The 17188-nt window shown below is 34.7% G+C and overlaps 1 long non-coding RNA gene across 3 annotated transcripts in view; it reads right to left on the bottom strand.

The window, feature by feature from the left end:
* The window catches only part of LOC118198313 (uncharacterized), a 97665-nt gene that overhangs the window by 25770 nt on the left and 54707 nt on the right, over positions 1–17188 (bottom strand). The window contains exon 1 of one of the 3 annotated variants that reach the window (XR_004759744.2): positions 15102–16205. The exons of the other annotated variants lie outside the window; for them this stretch is intronic. This is a non-coding gene — a long non-coding RNA (uncharacterized LOC118198313). Of the gene's footprint in view, positions 1–15101; positions 16206–17188 lie in introns of those variants that run through there. 3 annotated transcript variants of the gene reach the window in all.

Here is a 17188-nt window from a genome sequence, read left to right as displayed (position 1 = left end):
ACATATTTCGGTTATTACTGGAACTAAAGCGATTATTCTTGCTTTAGATGATACTTATCCGTTTGAATTGAATGCTTTGTAACCACCTTTCTGAGGATTTCTATTTAACAGTGAAATGGTCTAACAAACCTTGCGGATTTACGTGTAAGCAAGCTCTCTAAAAAATTCAGACAAAATGTTCAGAGTTTAATTGAGTAACTCACCGGTTAAATTTTTGAGTTAAAGACAGTCATTGCCATTGAAAAGATTTCTAGTATAATTTTCCACCTGTAAGTTTCCGAATTTTTAATTTGTGATTGTTTTAGTTTTGTAATCAAAGGCTTGGCTGCTAATAAATTTCAGCTATAAATCATTTAATGTAAAGCTGCTATGCAGTTCTCTTACGATGAAATTTCAGTTTAAACAGCGGTTGTAAGCAAACTAGTGTGACGCAGTATTAAAAGGCTTATATTTTATAAGCGAATGAAATAAGATTCATGGAAGTTTAAATCGATTCAAAGATTATATATGCCTTAAAATTTTAGAAAGTTCAGTCTTTGGTTCCAGTAAAGCACTGACAGAGTTTTTATGTCTTTTTAGTTATATTAGCCGACAATGATTTTCATAATTCTAATAATTTGTCAAGTGCACACAATTACATATTTTCGCGACAGTTTTCCCTTAAAAAGGTCCTCCACGAAGGCATTCCTCCCATTAGGTAGACAGCCTTTGCGAGCTTTGCCATAATTACATAAATCAAACCAAACCATATTTGCGTGAAATTTCGTAGATATACACTAAGTATATGAAGTTCTCTGTTTCACTACCGACTTTTTTAATACAGAGAATTTAGAAATAGACAAGGTTATCAAATAGACTCCGCAATTACAAATTTTAGATTTGACATAATTGAAAGAGGAACTGTGTAATGTATACAAAATGCAAAGCATTAAATAGAATGCAAACGTTTTTCACACAATATTCTATATTTATTTTCAGACTGATTCCTTCATCACTAATATGAAGGAAAATGGTACAATAAATCAACAGACGAATACAGAACCACCTAACTTTTATTGGGTAAAAAATGTAATGAGGGAGAACGTAAAATATTACACTACCGTTTTATATTAGGGCAAAAAGCGGTAAGGAAGAAAAAAAGAGAGAAAGCGAACTGTTAATGAAGGTATGTTTTAAGAGAAAGAGAAATCAGAAAACAAAATTAGGGTTACTACTTGATCTGGTAATGCTATTTTAGTCTATAACCCTAACAGACGTGAGGCCAGTTACCACTACGTCTGAGATAAAGGGTATAAAGTGTTAAGCAGGTTATAACAACCTTTTTATTTAAATAGAACTTGGAGCATAAAGGCACTTGTGCCTTTATGCTCCAAGTTGGAAATTCATAGAACAGAGTAGTCAGAGACAGTAGTAGTCAAAGACTACACAATTAAATAATAAACTTGAATTTGGCTCAATAATATTACCAGCGAGTGAGAAGTAAAGTATCGGCGGCGAGAGGACTCAAAGCTGAATAATTACAATTGATAAAATTGGCACAAACTACCCACGTAGCGAGCTTATGCCAGGAACATTCTCTGTCTCAAATCCCAAAACATCAGCTTAAACACTCACAACTAATTTACATTCTGGTGATAAATACTGGGAGGAGAAGCAATAGTAAAGACTGAAATCGTAATAACTGGTTAATTAACATAAAATACCCCACAACAAGAAACAGAAAAATTCAACTCTTAATGTAAATCATATTTTAGAAGAAAGCAGAAAACAAAATATATATTAGCACAAAATAATTTATCGACTAATAAGACAAAATACGCAGCATTTAATCCATTTTGGAAAATCTACGGCTCAATGAAGTCTTCATATCCATTATATACAGAAGGTCTATTCCTATATATTAGAACTCCTCCTCCCATTTCAAGAGAAGTTCATTTCAATGTGTTAGGAAACGTTTCCAAGATACGATACTCAGAGATTTCGCCATTTCCACAGCAGGCAAGTTAATTCTTTGAATAAATACACATTGGAAACTGTATAACGCAGAAACTCGATATTTCCATTGCAAGTCATTCAAAGGTTTATTTTCAAAACAGAAATTTCGCATACACAAGCACTTTATTTAATGCATACACTATCATTTATGTGAAATTTAGTATTGCGTAGGCATTCTTAAGTTGATACGGCAGTACTACAGTTGATATGTGATATCAAGAGATAAACTGTGCAGAGTTAGATAATATGCCCGTGACATAATTGTATCGAAATCACTTATATAAGCTTATATAAAAATACTTATATAAGCATTTTCGTATAAGGCGACCGAAATTTAGTGCATCACATTAACATAAAAAAATCTGTCAATCAGAAAAAGCACCCCTGAAACGTTAGAGAAATAGAAAGTAACGTATGTGAACAATGGCATGAAAAATTCGGAAGTGTGGAAAATTGGAGTGGAAAAGAAATTCAACGGTGAAAGTGACAGAGCGTGCAATGGATGAACGCAGAGGCAGACAGTCACAAACAATAAATCCTCATTCTAGTAAAACGTGAGATATAATACAGTCCGATATATAACTAAGCTTGTGATTGAAAGCTGAAGAATTAAAAATTAATCAACGAACCATAAGGCTGTATCTAACTGAAGAGTATGAAAGCTTCATGCAAAGTTTTCCCTTTCTCTTTCTATAGTCTAAAATCTCCCCAGAGAAATTCAGCAAATGCTAGAAAATATAAATGCCAGTTAGGAAAAATCATTTACAGCAAGCTCTAGTAAAAGAAACAGAAAAAATGAATAGGAATCAAATCAAAGTTAAAATCTTGTAACCCCTACAGAAAAATAAATGCATTACTGCTGTTGTATAGAAAGGAATTTTGAAAGTTTTCATAAACCTAATATATAGATCTATAATAAGGCTCATACAATTTTTCAAGCATAATTATATTCTACACTTACACTGGATAAAACAGAATTCGACAAGAATTTACATTCAGATTTTCTTAGGAATAAATAAAGTTTTACTTAAAATGCCTTTCCAAATCCAGTTTCAATCAAAACATTTAATATTGATTTCTGAAGTTTCCGTAAAAAATTATCAATTTCTTTCCGATTTATCGCATTTTTGATATTGAGATGTTAAGAAACAGCTATGGATGCAGTTAGAAATTGTACCTCAGATTCCGAATTCTGCTCATTTTCCAACCTCAAGATCCGCGATCTTAAACAAATATGACACTTTCATACAGTTCTACTTTGTATACAGAAACACGTGCTGAAAAGAAAAAATCTGTATAATAATAAAAAATACATATTTTCCTGAAGACAATTATATTTTTGAAAGCTTTCAACAAGCGTAGACACTAATCTTGTTTACTGTAGCCATTCCATTCATTTAACAGTTAATTTAAATTCAGCATTTGAATCATATGTTAAACCTTCAACCATACTTTAAGTACGCTGTCAATTGGTAGCATTGATACCGAGTATATGTATAATACCTTTTTTAGTTAACGGGGTGGAATGTAGCGCCGAACATAAACATTGGAGCGAAATCCAATTAGATGGTGGCAACTCTAACTATCCGCAAAGCTTTACGGCAAAAACATAAACTTTTAATAACAGCAATGTATCATATAAAATATATACACTGGTGTGCAAAAATTAAGGACGAGACGGTTTTTTCAATATAACTTTGTACAAAAGCTTTCCAAATCAACACATTTAATACCGTAAGATCCCCAATACGTAAGGACATGAGTAATGTAAGCAACACTTACTAAAAGAAAAATCAGAGGGATAAAAAGAAGTTTATTGAAAAAGGAGCATGGACCGCAATGCGACTGAAGGCCGAAACATCCCTGTGATGGGTGTCCAGCAAGAAACATCCGGTCTTTAATAGGGGATATGATCTCCCCTGACTGCTAGGCAGGTTTCACAGCGTCAGCCCATGCTGAGAATGAGGGTGTCAATGAGTCGTTGAGGCACTACTGCCCATTCGTCTTGCAACGCCAATCGAAGCTCCGGAATCGTTACTGGTGGTAAGGTACGAGCTGCCAAGCGTCTGCCAAGAAATTCCCATACATGCTCGATGGGATTGAGATCCGGAGATCGTGCCGGCCAATCCATACGTTCAATATCCTCACTCTCTAAGAGCTGTTCGGCAGCTACTGTGCGATGACATGGTGCATTGTCGTCCATGAAAAGGAACTGCGGACCCATAGCGCCACTAAAAAGACGCACATATGGAAGAAGAATCTCGTTACAATAACGGGTCCCGTTGACTGAACCTGCGTCGAAGATGTGAAGGTCTGTACGACTACCAAGCATGATGCCTACCCAAACGAGAACACCGCCACCTCCATACCTGTCCCTTTCAATGATGTTCGAGGGATGATTGCGGCTTCCCCGCTCTCTCCAGATAAGTATGCGATGAGAATCGCTACTCAGACTGAATCTGCTCTCATGTGTAAAGAGTACTCGTCCCCATTCATTATCTCTCCAATTCCGGCACCACAGAGAACGCCTTCTCCGATGGGCAGGCGTTAGAGGTACACACCGTGCAGGGCGTCGTGCAAACAGACCACCACCGTGCAGTCTTCTGGCCACGGTAAAACGCGATATCGGTCGTCCAGTCGCCTGTGTCGTGTGTCTAGCGATTTCTCCCGCTGTCTGCCGCCTGTTTCTTCTGGCCTGTAAGGCAATATACCGGTCATCTGCGGGTGTGGTTCCTCGTGGACGACCACTACTAAACCCCTGGATAGCTGTTCCTGTAGTTTGAAATTGTCTCCAAAGTCGTGAAACGATGCTGTGAGCAATTCCGAACTCTGCAGCCACACTTGTCACACTGCGGCCTTCCTCCAACTTCCCAATGATTCTACCTCGGGTAAAAGCATCCAGATGACGTCTAACAGATTGATTATTCGCCATTTCTCGCTGAGGCAGCAACTCGGTGTGATGTTAACTGCTATACGGCGTGCAATCGCTTTGCCAGAAATACTGATCTTACACCGACAACATGCTTTATACTACTCAGACACTCCCCCATTACGTCTACCTGCATATCTGCGCATGTGCTACCGTACATCACCTTACTTAATCTCCTGATTGGTCTTTCTGTCCGCTCTGCCTCTTCGTTCAGCTGATATGCTGATTTTTCGAATTCGTCCTTAATTTTTGCACGCCAGTGTATGTTACCGTGAAAAACTGAAATTGGAGAATGTCGAATTTCACCGGAGAATATCAACATTCACCAAATACGTCGGTGAAAGACCGGATGTTTCACTACGTTCTTGTATATTCGGACCCTCAACGGTGTATGTCGACAATCACACATATGCTCTGGTGAAAGTCGAAAAGAGAGGTCATAAAGTGCCGTAATAGTTTAAGTTGTTGCAATAAATAAGATTTGAATCACATAATTTAGTAAGTTTTTTATTACTGTTATTTTATTTTCTCATTTAGAACGTACTGTATTATTAAGTAAGTTTTTAACCTCTATTATTTTCCTTTCTCATTTTGAATGTATTGTGTGTTTTAGGTTCTCATGTTCTTAAGTTCTTATTTCAAGTCTCAAGTGCTTTTATTCGCGACTGAATTACGGAGAAGAAAATATAATATTGTTCTATGTTCAACATTCACCATTAGTACATGGTGAATGTCGAAATTGACCGGTTAAGTCAGATATAAGAGTATTTGGAAAATATTTCGGACATACACCAAGACACTATGTGAATGTTGACATTCACCGGTGAATGTCGACATTCTCCAGATTTCGGTGTTTCACCGTGACATATGTAATGTTTAATGTGCGTTATTTTATAAGGCGATAAAAACAAACTACCACATTTGGCGGCTAGTGGCCCGTTAACAGAAAAGTACCGTATGTAAGATAACCGCATCTTTCTTTTCTGTTTTAAATTTAGTTATTTTTAAAGTTTACTTCGGTACATATAGACAGTAAATTTCAAAATATATTCAGAACTTTGTTATAAATTATGTTTTAAATGAATTTTTCTCGACTATAAGTTAATGCGAACCTGCCGAAAACATTTGACGCAAGCTGATATTGTCTTGTTAAGTGCATTTCTGGCATGACGCTATTTTCAGTTTACGATCGATTAGTGACAGCAAAGTCCCATCGCATGCTTGAGACCCAGTTAACAATTATTAATTAAATTAATCACTGATAAATAATTGCTTCGTTAAATTATCAACAATAAAATTATTACTTGCGGTAAAATGAGTAATAGCTCAAAATATATGAATAAGAAATTAAATTGTGACCGCAATAACCCAGTCATAAAGGATAAAAGAATAATTTCTCCCTCGATATACTGCAAAGTGCCAAAAAATCAAACTGCATTTTATTTCTTACTTGTATCTACTTAGTAATAGCCATTACGACTGAGACAGAGCTGTCAATTAAACACCAATTCCTCAATTACTTAAATTTCCTACAAAAGGTCCCTTACTATGAGCTGCCCTTCGCGAAAAATAAAAATAGCACTCGTTGTCATTATTTACAGAGTTCTTACAATTTGCTGGCTATGAAAACGAAAACATGAAAAACTGAAGACCATCTTAGCATCGTCGTATACAAGAGAAATAAAAATCTCTATGTTTTAGCTGCTACGTAAAGCGAGAGGGAAGATGTCGAAACGTCCTCTCGCCCGTTCTTCGCCGTTCAAGAGAGAGAAAAACTCTTCAGACCAGATTTTTCATACAAAACGGCACTGCTTCGATAGGGATTAAATATCGAAGTTCACATGTGAGGCTTGTCCTCACATAATGGTCGATGGATCTTCAAAACAGAATAATTAGTAACTCATGGCAGCTAAATTTAAGCACAAATTTAACTGATAGTCAAAGAGAAGGTAAACATAACACTGCATACATAAACAGCAAATTAAAATCTTCAAACTGTTTCTTTTTAAAAACACTTAAAAACTATCTACATAAGTTAATCACCACTCGCCACTTCGCCACAGACAGTTAGTTTAAAAGTTAACTTCTGAACTAAAAGACGGGACAAAAGTTTCCGAATATGAAATTGGAAATACAGCGCTGATAATACTAACGCTAGAGTTTTCATCATATCGTACGGATTAATTTGAATATCACTTGCAATGAAAATTCTTTTTTACAGGTGAAAACAACGTTCAGGTGGAGTTTTGTTGTGCATTAACATGCAAAAAAGCATGATTTGCAAAGAAAATACTACGCAAAAGTAAAATGAACCCTTTATTAACTTTATTTTAGCAAAGATTTTTTTATAATACAATCTTCGAAACAACTAAACTGATATCCAACTAACATGCGATTTATTTTTAATGACAGAATTTACTTGCTGTTTGATATACTATAGCAACATTTTAATCACAAAAAAGCCATATGTTTGTTGCCTTATTCAGTAATTATAGCAATACATCGATTTAGAAATTAAATTGATTAAAATTCAATGGATTATGGGAAAGCACATTAGAGTTAGCTAATCTTAAGAAGAAAGATGTGACCTTGTGGAAGCCCTTCCATGGAAAATTGGCTCGTATTCACGTAACCACATAGAAAAGCTACGAAATACCCATGTAGCCAGCCTTTTCGCCGAGATTTGAACACGGGTTGAACTACCAGTGTTCGTCTCGTTTCTCGTTCGTTCGTCTCGTCCAGTGATAAGTGCCTTAAATTTAGCAAATAAATCCCTTTAATAAAAAAAATAAACCAGTAAAAATTAATTACAGTAATCATTTAAATTAGATAGCGAAGCGAATTGGCATGCCATCCATAATGATACAGTATCGAAAATTCCTTACAAAATTTAAAAAACACGCAATATTTGATATAAAATGCAGCTAACGGTCAGCAGTAACAAGCCAGTCCCTCAGAATATTAGCTAAAGGTTTCTTTTAATATGTAAACCAGCCAGTATGTAAAACATATATAATTTGAAAGCAAATTCGAGGGCGTTTTCTGACCTTCAGTGAAAATCTGCCGCCTTTCTTCTCAAATAAATAGAAGACGTTATGATGCTTTAACATTTACACAGGCTATTAAATGAGAGGTCATTCAAAGAGATCGAAATACTGCCATTTTCTTTGCCTATCACTTCGAAAGCTCAAGGCTGTGCTAGCAATTCCATGCAAGCTAAACAGCTCAGGAAGAAAAGGGCATCTAAGGTTAGCATTCTTTCGTGATGATCTTCAAGGATCAAAGGTGTATGATCTGTAATGATAGTTCCTAGACAAACCTTAAGAATAAATTTCGCTCTTCGAATTTAGGAGCTAAAGGAGGACAGATTTGAAAGACTGAACAGGAAGAAACAAAGCATAATGTTCAAATTACATTGAATGACATCGAAAAAGTTATGAAATTTAAAAAGAAAGTTAAAAATAAAGTTGTTAGAGTTTAATTCAGAATTCATGGAACTTGTATATAAATTCGAGGAGCGTTAACAATAAAATATGTTGAAAGACAACTCATTTTTTATTAGATAGTAACTTTTAAACATGCAATATTTTACATGATTTTATGTATCCATTTATTGAGATTTAAGTATTTATATATATATATATATATATATATGCAATGCCTATTATAAATGGTAAAAGGCCACACCTTTATATGCACAACTAATTAAAGACATAGTTAGTAGCTCTTAATTTAATACTTTAATTATCTACTATACTGTAATGTATTTTGCAGTAATTGACAAAACAAATAATCTTCTTAGTAGAACATAAATTTTATTTTTAGTTTAGGTAGATAGATAATTTGCATACAATTCTTAAGTGGCAAAATTTTCATACATCTGCTAGCTGGTCAAACTTCAGAATACTAATTTTTAAACAATTTTACATCATACAAATATGGCGTCGCCACTTCAATAATTAATATAGTTATTTGTTAAATAACAAGATATTACAATACATATAGTATACAATGGAAATCCCTAATTCCGGTTCAGTACACAATCAAGTACTAGTCTAATACAGTTAGCCATACCATTAACATACTTGAGATTAATACTTAACAGTTTACATCTTTTAGTTGCATATAATTACAAGGATGTAAAGGACGTAGTAGATCAGCAGATTATGGACCGTTTTGACGGAATTAGACGAGCAATGCCACCCGACCGATATAGTGGCTAGCGTGTCGAGGAGCCCGGGTTCGAATCCCGGAGAAGGCATAGATGTTTTCAAATGTATAAGCGTCGGTGCAGCATGGCGGCATTCTAAATATGCGGCGAGCCGAAAGTCCTCTCGTGTGGTTTGGTAGAAGGGGAGAGGGATAGGAGACCTTCGGACCCGTCCCCCCACGGGATGCTCTCCATCAAAATTGGGGGCAGAACTGAACCAAATCGCACTGTCACCTGTTAGGTTCTCAAAGCTGTTGCCAACGACAAGCGTAATCTTGCATTTCTTGCCTCGAAGAACTTCGTGGTCTTGGGCTGACTACGTCAGACAAGTGAGCATAAGCAACAACAACAGACGTGCAATACATGGAAAGTTTAAGCGGATGCTATTATTTGCGCAAATTACTACATAATACAACTGCAAATATGTATATTTTAGTAATATCGAATAAAGTCTATATAATATTATTAAAAGCCTGACGAAACTACTAGCGATCGGCAACTCTTGCATTCGACGGTTGTTAGCAAATATTTCTACCCAAATACGCGCGATATCTGTTAACCGTAAATTTGTAATGCGATAGATTATTATCGTCCGCAGCAATGAGTAACTAGAATGAAAGATGAGAACTTGGGTGACCATCAAAAGGTTAAGAATTAAAACAAAAGACGAATTTTACTTCACATTAATTTCGTCACCCAAATTTGTTAATTAATATTTTAACATTTGCCGCCCAGTCGGTATAGTGGTCAGGGAAGCTGACTGCCATGCCGAAGGGCCTGAGTTCGAATCCCGGAGTTGGCATGGTTGTAACTGCCCGCCCTTTCATAGGAAAGGCGATGGTGGCCCACCTATTAGGTGCCTCCATAATAAAGAGACCACCACATCCGGCCTTGTATAGATTAATGGACTGGGTTACATTTGCAATTGTTCACAATCTGCCATTGGGAGGGGGGAAAATATTAACAATTTACACTGCGCACCTGGGAAAAGTTCATATTAATTCCTAGAAACAGACTGCAAATTTTACATCATAGATAACAAATTAATTAATGTTTCACCTCATAACGTTACTGTTAGCATTCTACTCGCTAACTCATACACACTCATCAACGATTTACTTATTTCATTTATAATATTTTTTATATATTTTTGTTTTCTTAATTTTCTCTCTCATTTGATAGTTCATGTTTCACACTTCTTTCTTTTACCTCTTTATTTAATTCAAGAGACATTTATGAAAACACACACTTAAAGAATTTAATTCTTCTTGGGTGTATTCCCATGAAGAATCCAGCCAGTTCCGCTTTAACGCAATAGCTTTAATCTTTACGAAAACAAACTGAATAAAACTAAAATATATTTGCACTTTTATTGTATTTGCGCTTACCATTAGCTCAAATTAAACGGTTTGAGCCGGTGCGATTATTTGAAAATAAATCCTAACCCGAAACTTCAGTAACACTAGCGCAGACACTAAAGAGTCGCATCGGTTAGCTTATTAAGCATTTAAAATGCGTGCCTTCTATCCGTTACGTCTACATTTCATGCCTCAAGTTTCCAACACTTGAGGCAAGATTATTACTCATTTGTTTCCTTTCACATGCAACTTCGGCAAGATAGATCGCATTCAAAATGGCTCACTTCTCTTGAATGAAGATGTCTGCCAAGGCGTCTCATTTTCAGTATTTAGAATAAACGGTTACTGCGAATATATGCAAATGACATGGGATAATATTTGGAATGCAATCGTTGAACCAGTAAATTCAATTCAATGAGATATTTTCAATCATTCAGCAGTCAAAGATCTATAATATATCCTTTTGAATGGTATTGAAATTCAATTACATAAGCTACACGTGAATATGGATATCATTTATTAAATAGGAAATATTCCTAAAGCAAAGTAAACTTCTAAAATTTTTATATAACACCTGTATATTATTAATATTTGAGTCAAGTTTAAACATATTTTAGGCATACAACTGTAGAGACATTAGGTATTTTTTTAAAGCAGGCAAGATGAAAAATTAGCAATCGCCTTCACCGGGAATCGAACCGCAGACCTCTGGAATACCGGCCTAGCATGCAGAACCACTACACCACGAAGGCATGCTAGGAAAGCTGGAGAAATACCTTATATACTCCCCTTTTTAAAGGGTGACTGGGTTTTATTAGGGGACCCAATAGCCAAATCGTGGGTGTGGAGAATCCTCATCCGACACCCTTTTAGCTCGGACGCCAGTGTAGAGACATTAGGTATTTTTTGGAAGCAGGCAAGATGAAAAATTAGCAATCGCCTTCGGTGGGAATCGAACTGTAGACCTCTGGAATACCGGCCCAGCGTGCAGAACTACTACACCATGAAGGCACGCTAGGAAAGCGCTAGAAATACCTTATACAACAAGTCAATTTTACATACCATTTTACCGATATTTTTCCACATTTATAATACAAGCATAAAAAGTTATTTCAGTTTTAAGCAAGCGTTCAGTTATTTCGCATCACATACACTAGACATTAATAGCATTCATCTCAGTATAAGCATTCCATTAACTCAAACTTCCAATTAATATTTAGTAGATGCATCCATTTTCAACCATTTCTAATATACTTGAAATAATTTAATACAGTAGAATCGCATGTAACCGAGTTTCCAACATCCAGAGCAAATCTATGGATTTAAACAATTCACTTTTGATAGTTCGCTAAGGCATTGCCGTGAATACTACGCAGAACAAACAAAAATCCACGGAAAATGTCTCATACGATTGGTGCAAATGCCAGAAATTTAAGAGTTTTGCACATAGGAAAACGTTACACTATCCTTAATTTTGAAGATGAAGTAATTGCGCAATACTGTGGCGAAGAATGGTATAAAGTTACAAAATAAACTGGTTTTTGCTTCTTCTTATGAGTTTGTTTTCACTTTAGTGTAACAAAAAATTCATATTACAGTGTAACTGCTGCGATTTCCTTCTTAAAATTATTATCAATTTATAAACTCCAGAAAAATGGCTAAAATGGCTGAGATAATGAAAAATACTTAAATTCACAAGTAAAAAAGAATTGAAATGTACCCTATAAATTGAAGAAATTCTTGATACCTAAGTTTTATATAGAATTAGACCTATCTTTTTATCCGTGTTTTCAGCTACCGTAAACTTGAGCAAATCTGTGCTCTGCTGTAACGCATGTAAAGAAAAGTAACAGAAAAATAATAAAAAGTATAACTGATTTAAATGGTATTCTCTCCCCTCCTTTATAATGAAAAACGAAATTATGGCACAAAAATTGGTTTCGACACCTCGTGAATTAATTTTATTGAGGAAAGAAAACATACACAAGCTTACCTTAAACACATTATTTGATGACAAATCCTTACAGATCAGTTTTAAAATTGTGAGTTTATTTTACCGAGAAGACAGTCTCCCGTCCCTGTCTTAGGATAGCCAAAATTTAATCTCATTCATCAGGTCGAAGAGTTTAATGATAAAAAAAAGTAAGTTTTGGAAACAAAGTTGAGGAGTGCATAAAACCTGATAGGAGAGGTGTAAAGGTTCAATGGCATGCGTATGGTGTTATAATACTTAGGGGAGCACTACTTATAAGATCTTTGAAAGAGTTCAAATGAGGAGGATAATTTATTTAAGCAAAAGAAATTCATGAGAGTTTCTTTGATAACCATTAAAAAATGGGGTAGTTTTTCAAATATTTTTTATTTTCACTTAGAAATTCATAAAACTCTCTAGCGGAGGAACATAATATGTAATACTAGAAACACCTTTTTAAAATTCTATTAATGCTATAAAAGTTAATATCTATGCTAAGTAGGAACATTAGGTAGGAATTAAGTAGGAACACTTCAAAAATTTCCAGTCTGTTATCAGCAAAGTACTGATGTAAATGAAAAGTAAATTACAAATCTTACAGCGCAAGAAATGAGAACATGAAAATCTGGCATAAGTGGCAATTTGCCATGTTTAATAAACGAGTAGATGATGGTCTATATCACAAGAAATGGCACCATGGCAGAAGTGACAATTTACCAAGCCACGAGGTTGACAGATGGCGGGGTTCTGTGAACACGAGGAATTGAAATTATCATAAGGAAGACCACACTATAGACGTTTCCAGGGCCAGAATAACAATTAATAAGCCGATACTATCACGACATTTATTCTTAGATTGGATGATCTGCTATTATTGCCGAATTCAGATGTCACGAGCTTGAAAAAGGAATTCAGTTGTTACATCACTATGAGAAAATGTTCATGAATCTGAATGCATTTTATTAAGGTGACCAGATTTCAAAGTTCGAAATTCGGGACGCTATATACATAATTATTTTAATAATTTTTTAGAAATGAATTATTTTATCATTGTTTTTGTTGTGGGGGAGGTTGTATGTAGGTCAAAATATATGTGTATAAAAATCAAAATAAATAATTTTTGCTTTATTTTTTAATATTGATATATATCTTTTAATAAATAAAGAATGAATTCAAACGCAGTATTCATCTTTAAACAAAATAATAAATTTTTAACCCTTCTAAATTATTTTGATGAAGTAGCCTTATATTTCTCTGAAGCATGAATATTTCTTAGGACATCTTTTTCCTTTTTGATCTTCCTATAAAAGGTCCGTGCAATTTTGATTTTAGTGATTCAAATACCTTTCGAAGTGTCCACTTTAAGCTGTGTCTTATTCAAAAACTGATTATAATGCTAAGCGCTCACTCAGTTGCAATATTAGTGCCAGGAAGACAAAAGAAAAACTCTGGCAATTTTAAAACATTTGAACCAGGAATCTGATTCTTATTAAAATAAGCAGTTATTCTCATCCACCTCTCAAATAATGGGCATATCTTATTTTTTGACGAACAATTTAACATTCTTCTATAGTGTCTAATTTTCACGAGTTGATTTCCAGCTAAAATATTAACAAAGAACAAATATTTTATTTTGCACTTACAGACAGAATTATATATTATACTCAGAAAATTCAGAACATTCACAAATCTCTTTAAGCTACCAATCTGTAATGACTAAATATTTCGACCCGATTACTGAAATAAATTATCAGTGGGATGAGTAAAATTCCTTATACTCGAAATTTTCTCCAATATTCTTAATAAATGTTGTGATAGCTTCGTGGATGAATAAGGCACCATGTAACAAAACGAAACACACATTTATTAAAAATAACATTCAAAGCATGAAATATAAATTAAACTCAGAGCCGTACATCGCTCCTACAGCATAGCAAAATCTAGTGCTTTCCTCTTCCGAGGCTAACATGCAACTCTCTTAAAATACAGTAACCCTCCTTGGAGAAGACGCTACACGCGTCAAGCACGCTTTGTTGATCGCCAAACAGTCGCCAGATACCACACCCCTGTCGTAAGATTGCTGTTGATGCTGTTTACAAATCAATCAGCGATCTGGAAACTAAAATCTAGCAACTGTTTGCGATCAATGAACACAAGAAAAAAAAAATTTACATTTACATTTAAATATTCTACGCTAATATTCAAATCTCAACTACTATATAATACCTACAATTTCACATCAGTTCACTATATAAACATAGATAGCACGTTTCTTAATGTCACCCACTGGTTCCAAATATTATTATAAACATTTCTTAATTTTTAACCAAAGAAAACAAGTTAATATTCTTTGTAAATATGTTAAAATATACCCATGCTAGGTATTGCTTCAATGATGAAAGTAAAATTTAGCTTCCAATTTTACATATGAAGATTATCAATAAAACATTATCAAAATTTCTCTATTCAGATTACTTACATAAGCATATAATTCTATTCCTGTCATTTACATGGAATAAAAAAATCACTACATAGAAAATTTTTCCCCTATAAGATTATATTAAAGTTCTCTTTAATTAATGATGTTGCAACATGATTCATCTTCTTAGAAGAAAAATATCTAAATTTACCACTTACCTCGAATATTTGCTATCCAATAAATTTTTATTTCTATTTCAAATTACATAAATATCTTATTCGCACAAGCAAAGAAAAGCATCTAATCATTAATTATATAAAATGTTGGTGAACCTGAACAGTAAGTAATGTTCAAAGTTCACAGGTGGGGAGTCTGGATAATGCATCGGCTTTCGACAGCTTTCTTCCAGGGCAATGTTCTATATCTAGATTGTATTTCTGCAACGCTATGGCCCATCGTTGCAATTTAAACGATTGCGGAGCATTTCTCACTATAAATGCTAGTGGATTGTGATCGGTCACAATTTTCACAGGTGAACCGAATATCCATGGTTCAAATTTTTTCAATGCCCATACTATAGCATGAGCTTCACGCTCTATAGTCGGCCAGCTTTGTTGAGATTTCGATAGTTTCTTACTCGCATAGCACACGGGAAATAGTTTATCTCTTCTTTGCTGTGATAAACATGCACCTATTCCGATTTGGGATGAGTCAGAATGAATGACAAACGGATCCTGCAGTGTGGGGGGGGGGTGATCAGTTCCGTTGACATCAGTAATTGTTCTTTCAGTTAGAATAGTTCTTTCAGTTGTTGAAATGCTGACTCCTGAATTTCTTTCCATTCGGGTATTTCCGGTTGTTTATTTTTCGTGAGTTCCGTGAGTGGGTAGGCGATCTCTGCATACCCTGGAATACAATCGCGATAATAATTACATAATCGTAACAGGCTTTTGAGATCTCTCTTCGTTTTCGGCGTTTGAGTTTCTTGATTGCCTCTATTTTCTCGGGATATGGTTGATGATTTCCTGATACTGTGAAATCTTTATTTCGTAAAGTCGTAAAAATGCTTTATATAGGCAGGTAGTTATCAACTTAAAAGTTTAGAATATTTCACAAAGTTCAGTCATAATCATATCAATATATATTAATGCGACACAGAATGCTGTTATTTACACTGTGTTGTTATGTAGACTATTTTATTCAAAGAAGTTGTAAGTAAGCGAAGCAAAGACGCTTGAATTTAAAAACTAGAAAGGAAGCGGGTACTATCTGGGAGATTTTCCTTGCACTAGCCAACACCGTCTCGAAAGATAAGGCCTGAGCACGAGAAGGGAAATGGTCAGTGAGGTCATGATCATAAGATAGACGCCGTGTTTCTAGACCAAATGACTGTCACCAAATCAACACCGTTTATCTTTTACCAGCTGTTTGTTTAGTTTCTTATGTTATTCATTTATTAACCTTTTTTGTTACTCGCAGCTCGGGCCAGGTTTTCCCGCTGTTGAGTTTAATTAGCATTTTTATTTCAAGTCTTTGTTGTTTAGGTTCGTTTTGGAATCTTCCGGGTGGCTGGCTGCCATCGTTTGTCGTTGAACTTGCCTGTCCTTTTATTTGGCCATATGGCCGGCTAGGTGGGCTTTGGGATTTAGGCTTTTTATGACCATCTATCTAGAAGCTGTTGCCTGAGCACGAAGGCGTGACATCACAGTTAGAAGACCGGTTGCTGATGGATCTTCTCCTTTTCATACCTTTCTTTGCGTGTTTATTTACTTAACTCCTGCTTACTTCCTATTTATTTCATTCAGTATTCACGATTTATAATTCATAGTAAAATTTGCAAAGAAATTTTAAGGCTTAAATCTTATGTTTTATTCCAGAAAGACGGGGAGTTTTCTAATTTTTTTTTTAATTACATTGAAAGGTACCGAACATATGAATAAATGCAAATCTAACTTTTTCTCTTTGCCGATTATTATTACTAGATGATTGATAAACACTTACCGATAATTTTCTCTTCCAATGTACTTGAAAAAAAACTGACTAAAATTTCTTTTGAGTAGCAGATGAAATTTTTCTGTGAAGTGACGTTATGAGATATATGCATGCAGTTTCATATTACTTCATTCATTTCATATTCATTTTGTAAATTTCAGAATGAATTTACATTGATTTGCATAATTTATTACGATTATTATTTAAAGGAAATTAAAACTGATTTTTACTTCTTTCCATTTTTTTTAACCATCTCCTTTCAAAACAAATATTCTAATCAAAATGGCACTGAAATTTTTTTTGCAAATGAGTA

Source organism: Stegodyphus dumicola, chromosome X2 (assembly GCF_044657685.1).
Source record: "Stegodyphus dumicola isolate Sdum_Otavi_A_Nest chromosome X2, ASM4465768v1".
Classification (NCBI taxonomy): domain Eukaryota; kingdom Metazoa; phylum Arthropoda; class Arachnida; order Araneae; family Eresidae; genus Stegodyphus; species Stegodyphus dumicola.
The sequence above is the reverse complement of the archived record's forward strand: the minus strand, read 5'-3'. Positions and strand labels throughout refer to the sequence as shown.